The sequence below is a fragment of the Mus caroli genome, unplaced genomic scaffold (genome assembly GCF_978045245.1).
Source record: "Mus caroli unplaced genomic scaffold, Mus_caroli_1 scaffold_7, whole genome shotgun sequence".
NCBI classification, from domain to species: Eukaryota; Metazoa; Chordata; class Mammalia; order Rodentia; family Muridae; genus Mus; species Mus caroli.
Genome location: NW_028227262.1, coordinates 113,313,143 through 113,329,962, shown reverse-complemented (window position 1 = coordinate 113,329,962; position 16,820 = coordinate 113,313,143).

Sequence of the window (16,820 nt, the reverse complement as noted above, 5' to 3'; positions counted from 1 at the left end):
TTGGCAATAGCAAATAGAAACCTACATGCACATAAGGAAGGAGAATCTATTTTTGTTGCATATTTTGTTATGCTGACATAAAAAAGAAACCAGAGCTAGCGTGCATCATTAAACCTCACAGGATTGAAATATGGGTAATGTTCACATTTACATTTTAAGATAAAGTCTCACAGATGTTGGATAGACATGGAAGCTAGAACTCAGTGAACACAAAGTGTTACATACACTTGTTATGAAGTTTATATTCACTACTTTGATTAAATCATTCAGAGGACTAGTAATTAGGTAGCTAGCAATTGTTGACTCCACTTAAATAAATAAATAAATAAATAAATAAATAAATAAATAAATGCGACTTGGAGAAGTTATTTCTTCTTTTTTTTTTTTTTGAAGTCTAAGCCATAACAAAAGTAGGCTTCAGACTTATCTGCCTTAGACTCCCTTCCCCCTTCTATTACTGCTACCTCACAACTTAAACCACTAACAGTGAGAAGCAGAATTAAAACACTTTAAGACTTTACATGAAAAGCAGTTTTTTCAAAAGTTTGTTCTAGAAGAGATATACTCCCTCCCCATGGATGATAATTGATGCATTTTCCCCCAAGAATTAAACAAACACCATTTAAAATTAGAACATCATAAGCTAACATCTGTTGCAAAATTGGTTTCTCAAGAACCCCTGAAATAGCTTACTATGTTTACAAAGGAGATTATACCTTAAATTTTTGTTTGCTCTAGCATTGCGATTAACAAACATCCCTGAAATTTGCTATTGGGTAAAATGAGGGTGAATACCTATTGCAACAAAAGATCATTTTTACTCTTACTATGGAATGTAAATCTTTAGGGGCAGGAGTACCAACTGGTTACATACCTAGTTGAATGAATACCCAACAAATTCAAAATTCAATATTAACTTTATATATATATTCATGAACATGTAGGTGTTTAATTACTCTTAATAACTATTGATATACTTCAATATACTGAATTAAAAAAATCAAACCCTTGTTGACTCTCCTTGCTATATTCCCTTCTATAATTTCAAATTAAACATATGTAATAGTGTTGAAAGATGCCCACTCTTTTTTCTCATTGAACATAGTCCAAGTTGTTACTATGAAGTGCCTCAATCATTCCGTAAGCTGGGAAAACTCCAAAGACTGAAACCTACCAGAATAAATAATTGGAGAAGAAAGTTTGGGGGTTAAATTTATTAGGGTCTTGAATTACAAGAGGAAGAAAAATCAATATTTATACCTTAATTCTCAATTAAGAGATGATAATTGATAATATTCATATTATGCAAAATTGGGATATTTATATGCTAACAAGCATATTCTTAGAAGTTTCTCCAGTCACTTATACTTATTATGATTTCAAGTGAGCTATGTTCAGTAGGGTCGCAGGAATAATTTGAAGTGGGAATTAAAATTGTGATGACACATCAGCTATGGAGTATAGAGAGTCTTTCAATTAACTAATCCTTGGACAACCCAGACCCATTTCATAATACTGAGTTTAAAGGAAGAAAGCAGAAGCTAGCCATGATACAGTAGTCAGTAACATACCAAAGAATCAATGCTGTCTACCGACAAAAGTGGTTCATGAGGGTAAGACTCGATCTCCTTCCTGAGGGGCACTTCTGTATTGATCTATTTTTTAAAGTCATTAAGTTGTAGGCAGAGGACAGTGTTCGGGTCTATATATGGACAATGTGAGACTCATTTTCAGCTTAGATACTGCAACCATTGGACTGTCAACTGTATTCAGAGTTGGCCTGGGAGCCACACCTCTGGATATGTCTGTGAGAATGTTTCCATAAAAAATTAGCTGCTTTGGGAAGATCCATCCTTAATGTGGCTATCACATTCAAACCTTAAGTTCAGATACGAAAGTGTCCCGTGCAAAGAAGCATGTGCATACTTGCCTTCACATGTGTTTCTCAGCGAACCTCCATTCCTGTTGCAGCAATTGTCTGATGACACGAGTCTCCAGCCTCTGTAGTCTTCAACCATGGACTCAATGCCAGTCTGTGCTATGGTGTTTTAGGGGACTTTGAGAGATTTTATTAGAAGTGATCTCTGAGAGAAGATCAGAGAGGTCTTTATGTGCCAACAACTCAGCCCAAAAATTCCCCACTACCTTCTCCCAGAGCAGTGCGCCTTTAATATACAAAGATTCTACCTTACCATTTTAAAGGATTTATTTAATTCATATGTATGCATGTTCTGCCTTTATGCATGTATGTGCACTCTGTAATGCAGTGCCCAAGGAAACCAGTAAAGAACATTGAATCTTCTGGAATTAGTGTTAAAGAGACCATTTTAGCTGCCATGTGAGTATTGGGAACCAGACCTGGTACCTCTGCAAGAGCAACAAGTGTTCTTAACCACTGAGGAGTCTCTCTAGTGTTCTAGCCCACCTCTTATGCAATTGGTACCTGGGACATCAGGAAAGTGTAGTCCTGAGAGGAAAATTAAACTCCAGGAAAATAATGGCTGGTGACACACTCAGCTACATTCTCCAGCTTTGTTTTGACAAGGATAGTTTATGTTCTTAGATCATGACTCTGTTTGATATTTATGCATCGCAACTGACTGTCTTTGTTGGTGGGAGGGCATACTAGTAATGACTTTAGTTGTAAAATAACATACAGCTGCTCCTTGTTTTCAAATGGGATTCTGTTTTGAGCAGCATTGCAAGCTGAAAAATACTGTAAGTCAAAAATACATTTAGATACACCTCATCTACTTGAACATCATAACTTAGCAACACAGTGCTTGCTGTAAAGTGAGTGTCAATCATTTACCATTATGATTGCATGATTGGAGGAAGTCAGACTCTGCCACTGCCTGACAGTGTAAAAAATGTACCTGACAACATACTGCTATTATATAGAGAGATAACATCATCAAATCCTAAAGTTTCTACTGAATGTATATCATTTTCACACCATCTTAAAATTAAAATGCAAGTCAAGCCATCATAAATTAGGAGATGTCCATGCATATTTGTTATTATATTTTAATCTTTTATAGTTATGAAATATAGCCATAAAGGTTTATTTCATATGAACACCAGCAGTTATAGGAGATATTAAAGTGAGAAAAAATAATTGAATAAACTGAAAATGTAGATTGGTAAAGCACTAAGATATAACTGTGAACATAGTAGTAACTAAAGTTGAATCCCAAATTCTTAGATAAAATTCTTTTATTTAAAATGACTTTCTAAAAGTTCTATTTATTTATTTATCTATTTTTATCTCTCTCTCTGTCTTTCTCTGTGTCTCTGTCTCTGTCTCTGTCTCTGTCTCTCTCTCTCTCTCTCTGTGTATGTGTGTGTGTGTGTATACAGGTGCCTCTGGAGGCCAGAAGATATTATATTGCATATACAAAACTGGAGTTATAGTTTGTTGTAGGCTACCTACTGTGGGCATTGGCAGCTGAGTCCAAGTCTTCTAAAAGAATAGCAAATGCTCTTAACCTCTCAAACCCCTCAGATCCATGTATTATTGTGACTTTGCAAAGGAGGACTAGGAAGAAGGAAGATAATGAGTAACTGAAACAATGAAAAGGAAAGCATTAGTGGAGATTAGCATGTTGGCACCATTGTTTCACATCGTTTTTTTTTTTTTTTTTTAGAAATACCATTATTAGCAAATCCTGGAAACCATAGTGATGCTTGCTATCTCTAAACATTTTACAGGTCATACTTCAAAGACGGTAATGTGGATTTGCTTACACATAGTAGCAGTTCTTATAGCAAGTAGTACATTTCTACTCATATGCCAGAGTTCTATTTTAAATATATCTTGACACAATCTATTTTTTAGAGTTTTGTAAGCCCAATTACAAGCTCAAAAAAAAAACCCTCAGATATAGACATAGGTACTATGGATAAATAGAATGTACTATAGCAAAGGCTATAAAAGATTGGTGGAGATGAGAGACATGGCTCAGGCAATTAAATGTTTGTTGTGCAAGTGTGAAGAGCTGAGTTTGGATCTACAGAACTCAGAAAGCCTAGCATTGGGTGTGTTTGTATTCTAGAACTGACAGTCAAAGACAAGTAGATTCCCAGAGCACTGGGCAGATGTCTAGCACAATTGATAATTCCCCATCTCAGAGTAGAGAAAAGGTGGGGCCAATTGAGGAACACACTTAATAGTGACCTGCAGCCTCAACACACATGTGCGTACATTTGCATATGTACCTATAAACTCATGCAAACCACCAAGCATGTATACCTATAATAAATTACAAATTAAATAGGGATAACAAAATGGTGCTTAGGCTGTGGTCAGAATATGAGGGGTTTTTGTAGCTTTTTTTTCCCCCAATTTAATTTCCAGAAGTTTAAGCCTTTCACATCAAGGGAAATATGTAATTTGCCAACATTCTATATGAAGGATAGTTATGTATGAAGGTAGGTATACATGATGCTAACAGGATGTTCCAAATGACAGGTGGGGAAAGCTTACAAGACATGAGCACCTGCCTGACTCCAATCTCACAAATATATATATTTGATTTTTCAGTGAAATTTTTCCTCTGAATAACTTATCTTATAAAGAAACAATTTAACATATACAAAGAAAAGAAGCAATTTTCCAAAGCTTTCAAAATGTATGAAATTCCTTATGCAATAAACAAAAGGACAAATTTCTTTTAGTCAGGGTTGCTATTGCTGCTGGAATGAGGTGCCATGATCAAAAAGAAAGTGAGGGTGATCAAAAGATGGCCTAGTTGGCCATCACTGGAGAGGCCCATTGGACTTGCAAACTTTATATGTCCCAGTACAGGGGAACGCCAGGGCCAAAAAGGGGGAGTGGGTGGGTAGGGGAGTGGGGGGTGGGTATGGGGGACTTTTGGGAAAGCATTGGAAATGTAAATGAGGAAAATACCTAAAATAAAATAAAATAATTAAAAAAAAAACCCACATCCACAGTGAAAAACCTACTCCAACAAGGTCACAGCTCCTAATAGTGCCACTCCTGGGCCAAGCATGTTCAAACCATCACACGAGGTTTATGTAGAAACTGACTAACTCTTTTTGGTTTAAATCTGTAGGACTGGACAATCTGTGATGTTCTGAGTTCTAAGGACTGCAGTCTATTCTTTGAAGCTTTCATAAGATGTGGTCTATGCCATAATTTCAGAAAAGAAAAAGAATATTAAAATATCTATGTGGATCTTTATTTTCATAATAAAAATACTCACATAAAAAAAGAAAAAAAAAGAAAGTGAGGGTGGAGGGAAGGTTTTATTTGGCTTATTCCATATCAATGTTCATCTTCAAAGGATGTATGGACAGGAACTCATACAGGAGAGGAAATTGGAGGCAGGAGCAGATGCAGAGACCATGGAGGGATGCTGCTTATTTGCTTGTTTTTCATGGCTTGTTCAGCCTGATTTTATAGAAACCAGGACCACCAACCCAGGGATGGCACTACCCACAAAGGACTGGACCCTCCCCCATCAATCACTATTCAAGAAAATGCTTTATAGGTTTGCCTACACCCCGATTTTATGGATGCATATCTTATTGAGGCTCTCTCCTCTCAGGAGACTTTAGCTTGTGTCTAGTTGACATAAAATTATCCAGCACAAAATACCAGTAGAAACAAGAAAGTGTTTCTTTTACAGCATAAATCGTGGTTTATTCTGTATGGCTTTACATTCAGTCTATACTAGATACAACATCCTCTAATTAAACTCAATTAATATATGTGACCATAACCACATTAGATTGGGTAGGAAGAAAATTTTGGAGTGATGTATAATATAAATGAAACCTGAAAAGGTGTTTACTAGTGTTGCTTTCAAAATTCTCCATCTGTTCTTTGAGTGACAAAGAAAATAGCAATGATATTGGAAGCATTCTAGTGTTGAAGTGGGTATCTAGTCTACTGGTCACTCGCCACTGCATAATACTGATTTCTCTTCTTCCTTATTGAACATGTAGCTTTTCCATACTTTGGTCTGATTTTTCCTTCCATCTCAACAATGAATATTTGTACTTTAATATTTTGTCTTACTCCAAACAGCTATTTGTTTGTGACATATAACAAGACTTCTATTTGCAGATATTTTTCAATACTCTCTAGATGGCTAGAATGAAATCAATACAGAAACTATAGTAATTTTTCTTGACTTCGATTTGGGGATAGAGAAGATTGGACAGGTGGACAGAAGTATAACCTAAGTAGTCTTTTGAAATCCAGACCCAATATCTCATAAATTGTTTAAAACAATCATCATCATCACCATCAGAGACAGAATGAAGAGAAGAGAAGAGAAGAGAAGAGAAGAGAAGAGAAGAGAAGAGAAGAGAAGAGAAGAGGAGACAGAGAGACAGAGAGGGGGGTTGTACTGCACCTGTTGAGAACAGATGACTTTCAGAAGTTTCTTCTCTTCACCCATCATGGTGAGTTAATATTCTATTCGGGTCAAGGAGACAATAACATAAGTGGAAAGAAGTATGGCAGCTTCCTCATTCCTCTCAATTTACTGATGAGAAAACTGGTCTGTTTGAAGTTAGTAGATTAAGCATACCAATTATTTGCTTTGCTAGGTCATTGAGTATCTGTCAAAAATCTTTCTTCTACAAGCTGGCACCAATAGAAGGAGTCCCAAATGTTTTAAAAGGCTATGCATCATCATGAGGCTAGTAGAGTATTGAAAAATATCTGCAAATAGATGTCATCTGTTGAGAAATAACCCCTGCCAAGGAAGAGTCATAATTCTCAAGCCTCTGAGATAATTGCCTTGTGAATCTCCCAGACATCTCAAACTGTGTCTATTGAGCTAAAACAAATCGAATTGGAATTCAATTGGAGTGGTCTGTGGGACGGCTCCAGTGACTGGACAGGTTCAGTCTGTCTAATCAGCAAGATGAATTACAGCGACTTATGTAATTTGCCCTGGAAATGAGTTTTGTTGTAGAGGTGATCATGACAAAAAGGCAGTAGCTTGTTTTAGGAAGGAGAGGTTTATTTTGCTGATGGTTAGAGGTGGTACAGTCCGTGCTGATGACAGGCCATGGTGACGGGAACTCTGGGCTCACACTACATTCAGACAGGAAGGTTTTTATACAGTAGCTTTTTGACAACATGTCTGGAGTTTCCAGCAGCTGGTTTAACTCAATTTCTCTCATGTATTTAGTATCAATCTTGTACACTTTGTGAACAATTTATGTTTGAGGATGGTGAGAACATGGAGCCAAGCAGACATACAGTTTGCATTTCTGTCTTATCACCAAGGCAGCAAGCCTTGTTTGATTAAAATGCTGCTCCAGCATCTCTCCATCAATGACCTCTGCTGACTTTTTTTTTGTATCTTTGTGAAGCAATAAAGGGAAGTGATTTTCTCTTTTAGAAATGTAAGGAGAACTTGGGCACAGTACAGCCTGAGTGGCTGAGGCAAAATGACACTTTTCAGTTATTGACACAGGGTTCTCTCAACCTGAGTCCTGGTTGGCATCATTGGAGACAGCTCCAATTTATATCTAGCCAAGGCTATTGAGAAGTTGTGGTAAAGCAATAAGGGAAGCAAGACACTGAGCTTTCTCTCTGACAAACAATCATAACACTTAGGTACAGATGCCTGGGTCTCATAAAACCAGGCTGAATTCTTGTGTGTGGCTAGCATCTGTGAGTTGGTACCTCTGAGCCTCCAAAAACTACAGATAGACTCATGTGCCCAAGATTAGTAAGCTTGAGATGCAAATACTTTTTAGAAACTGCATCCATTCTGAATATAGGTAGGCTTTCTGCCAGTGCTTCTTAAACAATGCAGCATAACTGTTTGCATGGTATTTACCTTGTGTTAGTTATTATAGTTAATCTAGCCAAGATTTAAGGTACATGGATGATGTGTGTGAGTTTTACACAAATACTACCCATTTTATTTTAGGAAATTAATTAATTAGATTTATATTTTAGTGTCTGTGGGAGTTCTGGATACTAAATTCCCATGGATACTAAAGGATACTCTCTCCATGAGTAATTCAATAAAAGGGAAACCTACACCCTCAGAAACTGGGTTAAAAACAGGTTCATTGATTGAAGCTGATATTTACATCTCTAAAACTTATAAAAATATGTAACTTGAAAACTGTAAAATTTAACTTATAAAATTAATGTCCAGTTGATTTTAGCAGCAATGTTCCTCAAAAGAAAGGCTTTTAAGGCTGGTGTTGTCCATTCTTCTGTCACAACAGAGATCCAAATAGGGTTCTCTTTCTGCCTTTTCAACTCCCTGGGTTTTAGATATGCTTGGTTTGGGCCTAGGGTTGAGTGCAGTATCCTGAGATCATTTGGTGTCCCACTGTCTTCCGTGCCAGTCTGGAAGGTAACTGGTCCCTCACACCTGAAGTTTGCAGGATAGAGGGCAGAGCAGAGAGAACAGCAGGGCTGGAGAATCTGAGCAAGTTATGACATACTGTAAACTATGCCTATCTAGAATGTCTGGAAGAGAAAACTCAAGGTAATTTTAGATCATTTCTGAGATAAATCATTCTCTCTCTCTCTCTCTCTCTCTCTCTCTCTCTCTCTCTCTCTCTCTCACACACACACACACACACACACACACACACACACACACATACACACAAACTGACTATGATCAGAAAAGTGTTTCTTTCTGGTAACTAGGGACTGCAGATTGGTGGCGACACAGGGTGCTGAGAGTAAATGACAGGTGAGGGTTCAGCCTAAAGAAGTCATTGTGCCACCCTCATTAGTGTTTGGGAAACATTGTGGAGGAAGAGAAAGAAAGAATGTAAGAGCCATAAATAAGGTGAAGGGGTGTGATGTACATCTCCTGGGCAAGTCATAGGCATTCTGCTCACGGGATCACAGAGGTGAAGATGAAGAGATCTGCATAAGTATGGACCATCCATCAGCAATCAGGCATGGATAAAGGGCATTTTAAGTCCTTACTGTACACCGCTGAACTGTTTGCCAGTTCACAAAGAGGGTAAGCCATGCCTTTGATTATGCACCTACTGCTCTGTGTATAATTGTGGATCCACCAGGCTCCAACTGAAAATTGGCTCTGGCTAAATTAAATTGGTCACAAAACAAAATCCCAAAGTCATGAATCTAGCAAAGGGATCAATAGGAGTTTGTGTGTTGGGAGGGGGGGGGAGTCATAGTTGACATGGAAGGAAGTGAGATAAGTGTAACCAGGCTATATTATACACATCTATAAAATTGTCAAATAAAATTAATCAACAAGTTATTATAAAATTAAAGCAAGCCAGCAAACAAACAAACCCAAGCCAGTTTTCCAGGTCTAAGACACTCACTTTACATGAGTTCTCACTTATTTATATCACTTTGACTAGGAATAAATCTACCAGGTCTCCAGTTTGATACCTCCTAAAAAGATACTGAGCAATAATTAAGTGGAATGGTAAAGATTAACAAGAAACAGCTACAGCTTTCTTTTCAAATAAACATTATACTTTGCTGGAATGAAGCTCTTATTTCAACTATGGCTAGTAAAAATGAGTAATTATATCTACAGCAGCAGAAGAGAGCTAATATTCAGAATTAAAGTATGCTTGGGAGAAGTGTTACAGGAGCAGACATAAAACTTATAATGTATTCATTTTCTTACCTTCCTGAAATTCTTGAGAAATTGTGGTTTAAAGAAATGGAAAGTGAACAATGACTTGATAAGAAGGAGGCTTGAAGTGAGAAGGGGCTTCAGTGGGTGAGGAGGGGCTCCTGTGGGTGAGGAGGGGCTCCTGTGGGTGAGGAGGGGCTCCTGTGGGTGAGGAGGGGCTCCTGTGGGTGAGGAGGGGCTTCTGTAAGTCATGAATGTGAAGCCTTTGGATGTGGCCCAGCAAGCTTGTCTCAAAAGTAGAAGCAAAAAAAAAGAAAAAAGAAAGAAAGAAAGAGAAAAAAAAAAGTAAAATCTGTGTGAAACCAAGGAGCTACAGAAGAGACAATAAAGAAAATTAAATTAGTGACTTAGTGACGGGCAAGATAAACTTAAACATTAGGGCAAAGCAAGGAAACTGGAGAGGAAACATGAAAAACGTGAACGACTTGGGCACCTTTGGTGGACCATTCCATCCTCTGCCCTCTCTGACCATAAGATGTAGTTGCAGAAGCAGAAGGGACACAGACAGGAGTGACATTCTGCATAGGAAATAACTAATGGCATGTTTCTAGGTCCATGATTCAACTCATCTTTCAAAGAATGAGAAAATGTTGTGAGCAGCAAGAATTCCAAAGGTGAGCGTTGTGCTTAGGATAATGTCCATAAGCATTTGGTATCAAGTACCTGAGCCTCAAACTGGCTGAAAAGCCACACTTGCACAAGGAGCCCTGTGGGGAACCAGGGCCTCATGCAAGAGAGACTCTGTTTCCACAGAAGCTTGAGCAAACTGTCCTGGGGGGAAGTTCATCTGAAAACTAGACCCACAAGAACCCAACAGATTAAGGGGGGGAGGTAGAGGTAGAGGGATTGGGAGAGAGAATTAGGCAGAGTAGATTTGTCTGCAATCTTAGCATTCATTGGATGGAGCAGGAGAGTAAGAGAAAGGTCCTTTAAGACTAAATGGATCAAAGAACTCCACATAAAACCAGAGACACTGAAATTTACAGAAAAGAAAGTGGGGAAAAGCCTCGAAGATACGGAAACAGGGGGAAAATTCCTGAACAGAACACCAATGGCTTGTGCTGTAAGATGGAGAATCGACAAATAGGACCTCATAAAACTGCAATGCTTCTGTAAGGCAAAAGAGTGTGTCAATAAGACAAAAAAGGCCAGCAACAGAGTGGGAAAGGATTTTTACCAATCCTAAATCTGAAAGGATTAGAGTAATATCCAATACAAAGAGCTCAAGAAGCTGGACTCCAGAAATTCAAATAACCCCATTAAAAATTGAGGTACAGAACTAAACAAAGAATTCTCAACTGAGGAATACTGAAAGGCTGAGAAACACCTGAAAAAATGTTTAACATCCTTAATCATCAGGGAAATGCAAATCAAAACACCTTTGAGATTTCTCCTCACACCAGTCAGAATGGCTAGGATCAAAAATTCAGGAGACAGCAGATGCTGGTGAGAATGTGGAGAAAGAGGAACACTCCTCCATTACTGGTAGGATTGTAAGCTTCTACAACCACTCTGGAAATTAGTCTGGCAGTTCCTCAAAAAATTGGACATAGTTCTACCAGAAGATCCAGCAATACCTCTCCTGGGCATATACCCAGAAGATATTCCAACTTGTAATTAGGACACATGCTCCACTATGTTCATAGCAGCCTTATTTATAATTGCCAGAAGCTGGAAAGAACCCAGATGTCCCTCATCAGAGGAATGGATACAGAAAATATGGTACATTTACACAATGGAGTACTACTCAGCTATTAAAAACAATCAACTTATGAAATTCTTAGGCAAATGGATGTATCTGGAGGATATCATCCTGAATGAGGTAAACCAATCACAAAAGAACTCACTTGATATGCACTCACTGATAAGTGGATATTAGATCAGAAACTTAGAATACCCAAGATACAATTTGCAAAACACAAGAAAATCAAGAAGGAAGATACTTCCGTGGATACTTCATTCCTCCTTAGAATATGGAGCAAAATACCCATGGAAGGAGTTACAGAGACAAAGTTTGGAGCTGAGACCAAAGGATGAACCATCCAGAGACTGCCCCAACCGGGGAATCCATCCCATAATCTGCCACCAAACTTGACACTATTGCATATGCCAGCAAGATTTTGCTGATAGGACCCTGATAGAGCTGTCTCTTATGAGGCTATGCCAGTGCCTGGCAAATACAAAAGACTGGATGCTCACAGTCATCTATTGGATGGAACACAGGGAGCCCAATGGAGGAGCTAGAGAAAGTACCCAAGGAGATGAAGGGGTCTGCAACCCTATAGGTGGAACAACAATATGAACTAACCAGTACTCCCAGAGATTGTGTCTCTAGCTGCATATGTAGCAGAAGATGGCCTAGTCGGCCATCATTGGGAGGAGAGGCCCCTTAGTCTTGAAAACTGTATATGCCCCAGTACAGGGGAATGCCAGGGCCAAGAAGTGGGAGTGGAGCAGGACAGGGGTGGGGGAGTGTATAGGGGACCTTCGGGATAGCATTTGAAATGTAAATGAAGAAAATATCTTAAAAAAAAAAAAAAAAAAAAAAGGTAGGGCCACAGGCCTCATCCGGCCGGATCAGCACCAGGGTAGCTAGAGCGCAGGGTCGGCTGACACCCACCAGCTACCCACGACCCCCGCCACAGGATTTTGAGACTGCTGGTGAGTGGAACACAGCTTCTGCTCCAGTCCAATCACGCAGGACCTGAGACTGCTTAGGTTGGGGAGGCAGAAATCCGGCCTACGTAGGGCCACAAGCCTTTTCCAGTCAGAAAAGCACCAGGGTAGCTAGGGCGCAGGGTCGGCTGACACTCGCCAGCTACCCACAAGACCCGCCACAGGATCTTAAGACTTCTGGAGAGTGGAACACAGCTTCTGCTCCAATCCAATTGCGCCCGGGACCTGAGACTCCATTAGTTAGGGAAGCAGAAAACCGGCCTGAGTAGGACCACAGGCCTCTTCAGGCTGGACCAGCACCGGGGTACCACCAGCTACCCACAACCCCCGCCACAGGATTTTGAGACTGCTGGTGAGTGGAACACAGCTTCTGCTCCAATCTTTAAACAGTGACAACGACAACAACTAAGCCCAGAGATTACCAGGTGGCAAAAGGTAAACGTAATAATCTTACTAACAGAAACCAAGACCACTCACCATCATCAGAACCCAGCACTCCCACTTCGCCCAGTCCAGGGCACCCCAACACACCGGAAAAGCTAGACACGGATCTAAAAGCATATCTCCTGATGATGGTAGAGGACTTCAAGAAGGACTTTAATAACACACTTAAAGAAATACAAAGGAACACTGGTAAACAGGTAGAAGACATTAAAGAGGAAGCACAAAAATCCCTTAAAGAATTGTAGGAGAACACTGCTAAAGAGTTACAAATCCTTAAAGAAAAGCAGGATAACCTAATCAAACAGGTAGAAGTCCTTAATGAAAAACAGGAAAACACATCCAAACAGATGATGGAAATGAACAAAACCATACTAGACCTAAAAAGGGAAGTAGACACAATAAAGAAAACCCAAAATGAGGCAACACTGGAGATAGAAACCCTAGGAAAGAAATCTGGAACCATAGATACGAGCATCAGCAACAGAATACAAGAGATGGAAGAGAGAATCTCAGGTGCAGAAGATTCCATAGAGAACATCGGCACAACAATCAAGGAAAATGTAAAATGCAAAAAGATCCTAACTCAAAACATCCAAGAAATACAGGACACAATGAGAAGACCAAACCTACGGATAATAGGAGTGGATGAGAATGAAGATTTTCAACTCAAAGGACCAGCAAACATCTTCAACAAAATTATAGAAGAAAACTTCCCAAATCTAAAGAAAGAGATGCCCATGAACATACAAGAAGCCTACAGAACTCCAAATAGACTGGACCAGAAAAGAAATACCTCCCGACACATAATAATCAGAACAACAAAGGCTCTAAATAAAGATAGAATACTAAAAGCAGTAAGAGAAAAAGGCCAAGTAACATATAAAGGCAAACCTATCAGAATTACACCAGATTTTTCACCAGAGACTATGAAAGCCAGAAGATCCTGGACGGATGTTATACAGACACTAAAAGAACACAAATTCCAGCCCAGGCTACTATACCCAGCCAAACTCTCAATTAACATAGATGGAGAAACCAAAGTATTCCACGACAAAACCAAATTCACACATTATCTCTCCACAAATCCAGCCCTTCAAAGGATAATAACAGAAAAAAACCAATACAAGGACAGGAACCACGCCCTAGAAACAACAAGAAGGTAATCCCTCAACAAACCTAAAAGAAGACAGCCACAAGAACAGAATGCCAACTTTAACAACAAAAATAACAGGAAACAACAATTACTTTTCCTTAATATCTCTTAATATCAATGGACTCAACTCCCCGATAAAAAGACATAGACTAACAAACTGGCTACACAAACAAGACCCAACATTTTGCTGCTTACAGGAAACTCATCTCAGAGAAAAAGATAGACACTACCTCAGAATGAAAGGCTGGAAAACAATTTTACAAGCAAATGGTATGAAGAAACAAGCTGGAGTAGCCATTCTAATATCTGATAAGATTGACTTCCAACCCAAAGTCATTAAAAAAGACAGGGAGGGACACTTCATACACATCAAAGGTAAAATCCTCCAAGAGGAACTATCAATCCTGAATATATATGCTCCAAATACAAAGGCAGCCACATTCATTAAAGAAACTTTAGTAAATCTCAAAGCACACATTGCACCTCATACAATAATAGTGGGAGACTTCAACACACCACTTTCACCAATGGACAGATCATGGAAACAGAAACTAAACAGGGACACAGAGAAACTAAGAAAAATTATGAATCAAATGGATCTGGCAGATATCTACAGAACATTCTATCCTAAAACAAAAGGATATACCTTCTTCTCAGCACCTCATGGTACCTTCTCCAAAATTGACCACATAATTGGTCACAAAACAGGCCTCAACAGATACAAAAATATTGAAATTGTCCCATGCATCCTATCAGATCACCATGGACTAAGGCTGATCTTCAATAACAAAATAAATAATAGAAAGCCAAACTTCACGTGGAAACTGAACAACACTCTTCTCAATGATACCTTGGTCAAGGAAGGAATAAAGAAAGAAATTAAGGACTTTTTAGAGTTCAATGAAAATGAAGCCACAACATACCCAAACTTATGAGACGCAATGAAAGTATTTCTAAGAGGAAAACTCATAGCTCTGAGTGCCTCCAAAAGGAAACTAGAGAGAGCACACATTAGCAGCTTGACAACATACCTAAAAGCACTAGAACAAAAGGAAGCAAATTCACCCAAGAGGAGTAGACGGCAGGAAATAATTAAAATCAGGGGCAAAATCTACCAAGTGGAAACAAGAAAAACTATTCAAAGAATCAAGGAGCTGGTTCTTTGAGAAAATCAACAAGATAGATAAACCCTTAGCCAGACTCACTAGAGGGCACAGGAAAAGCATCCTAATTAACAAAATCAGAAATGAAAAAGGAGACATAACAACAGATCCTGAAGACATCCAAAACACCATCAGATCCTTCTACCAAAGGCTATACTCAACAAAACTGGAGAACCTGGATGAAATGGAGAAGTTCCTAGACAGTTACCAGGTACCAAAGTTGAATCAAGATCAGGTTAATGATCTAAACAGCCCTATATCCCCCAAAGAAATAGAAGCAGTCATTAATAGTCTCCCAACTAAAAAAAGCCCAGGACCAGATGGGTTTAGTGCAGAGTTCTATCAGACCTTCAAAGAAGATCTAATCCCAGTTCTTCACAAACTATTCCACAAAATAGAAACAGAAGGTACTCTACCCAACTCATTCTATGAAACCACAATTACTCTGATACCTAAACCACAAAAAGACCCAACAAAGATAGAAAACTTCAGACCAATATCCCTTATGAATATTGATGCAAAAATCCTCAATAAAGTTCTTGCTAACTGAATCCAAGAACACATCAAAACAATCATCCATCCTGACCAAGTAGGTTTCATCCCAGGGATGCAGGGATGGTTCAATATACGGAAATCCATCAATGTAATCCAGTACATAAACAAACTCAAAGACAAAAACCACATGGTCATCTCGTTAGATGCAGAAAAAGCATTTGACAAGATCTAACACCCATTCATGATAAAGTCTTGGAAAGATCAGGAATTCAAGGCCCATACCTAAACATGATAAAAGCAATCTACAGCAAACCAGTAGCCAACATCAAAGTAAATGGTGAGAAGCTTGAAGCAATCCCTCTAAACTCAGGGACTAGACAAGGCTGTCCACTTTCTCCATACCTATTCAACATTGTACTTGAAGTCCTAGCCAGAGCAATTCGACAACAAAAGGAGATCAAAGGGATGCAAATTGGAAAAGATGAAGTCAAAATATCACTCTTTGCAGATGATATGATAGTATATATAAGTGACACTAAAAATTCCACCAGAGAACTCCTAAGCCTGATAAACAGCTTCTGTGAAGTAGCTGGATATAAAATTAACTCAAACAAATCAATGGCCTTTCTCTACACAAAGAATAAACAGGCTGAGAAAGAAATTAGGGAAACAACACCCTTCTCAATAGTCACAAATAATATAAAATATCTTGGCGTGACTCTAAGGAAGTGAAAGATCTGTATAATAAAAACTTCAAGTCTCTGAAGAAAGAAATTATAGAAGATCTCAGAAGATGGAAAGATCTCCCATGCTCATGGATTGGCAGGATCAACATTGTAAAAATGGCTATCTTGCCAAAAGCAATCTACAGATTCAATGCAATCCCCATCAAAATTCCAAATCAATTCTTCAACGAATTAGAAAGTGCAATCTGCAAATTCATCTGGAATAACAAAAAACCTAGGATAGCAAAAACTCTTCTCAAGGATAAAAGAACCTCTGGTGGAATCACCATGCCGGACCTAAAGCTCTACTACAGAGCAATTGTGATAAAAACTGCATGGTACTGGTATAGTGACAGACAAATAGACCAATGGAATAGAATTGAAGACCCAGAAATGAACCCACACACCTACGGTCACTTGATCTTCGACAAGGGAGCTAAAAGCATCCAGTGGAAGAAAGACAGCATTTTCAACAAATGGTGCTGGCACAACTGGTTGTTAACATGTAGAAGAATGCGAATCGATC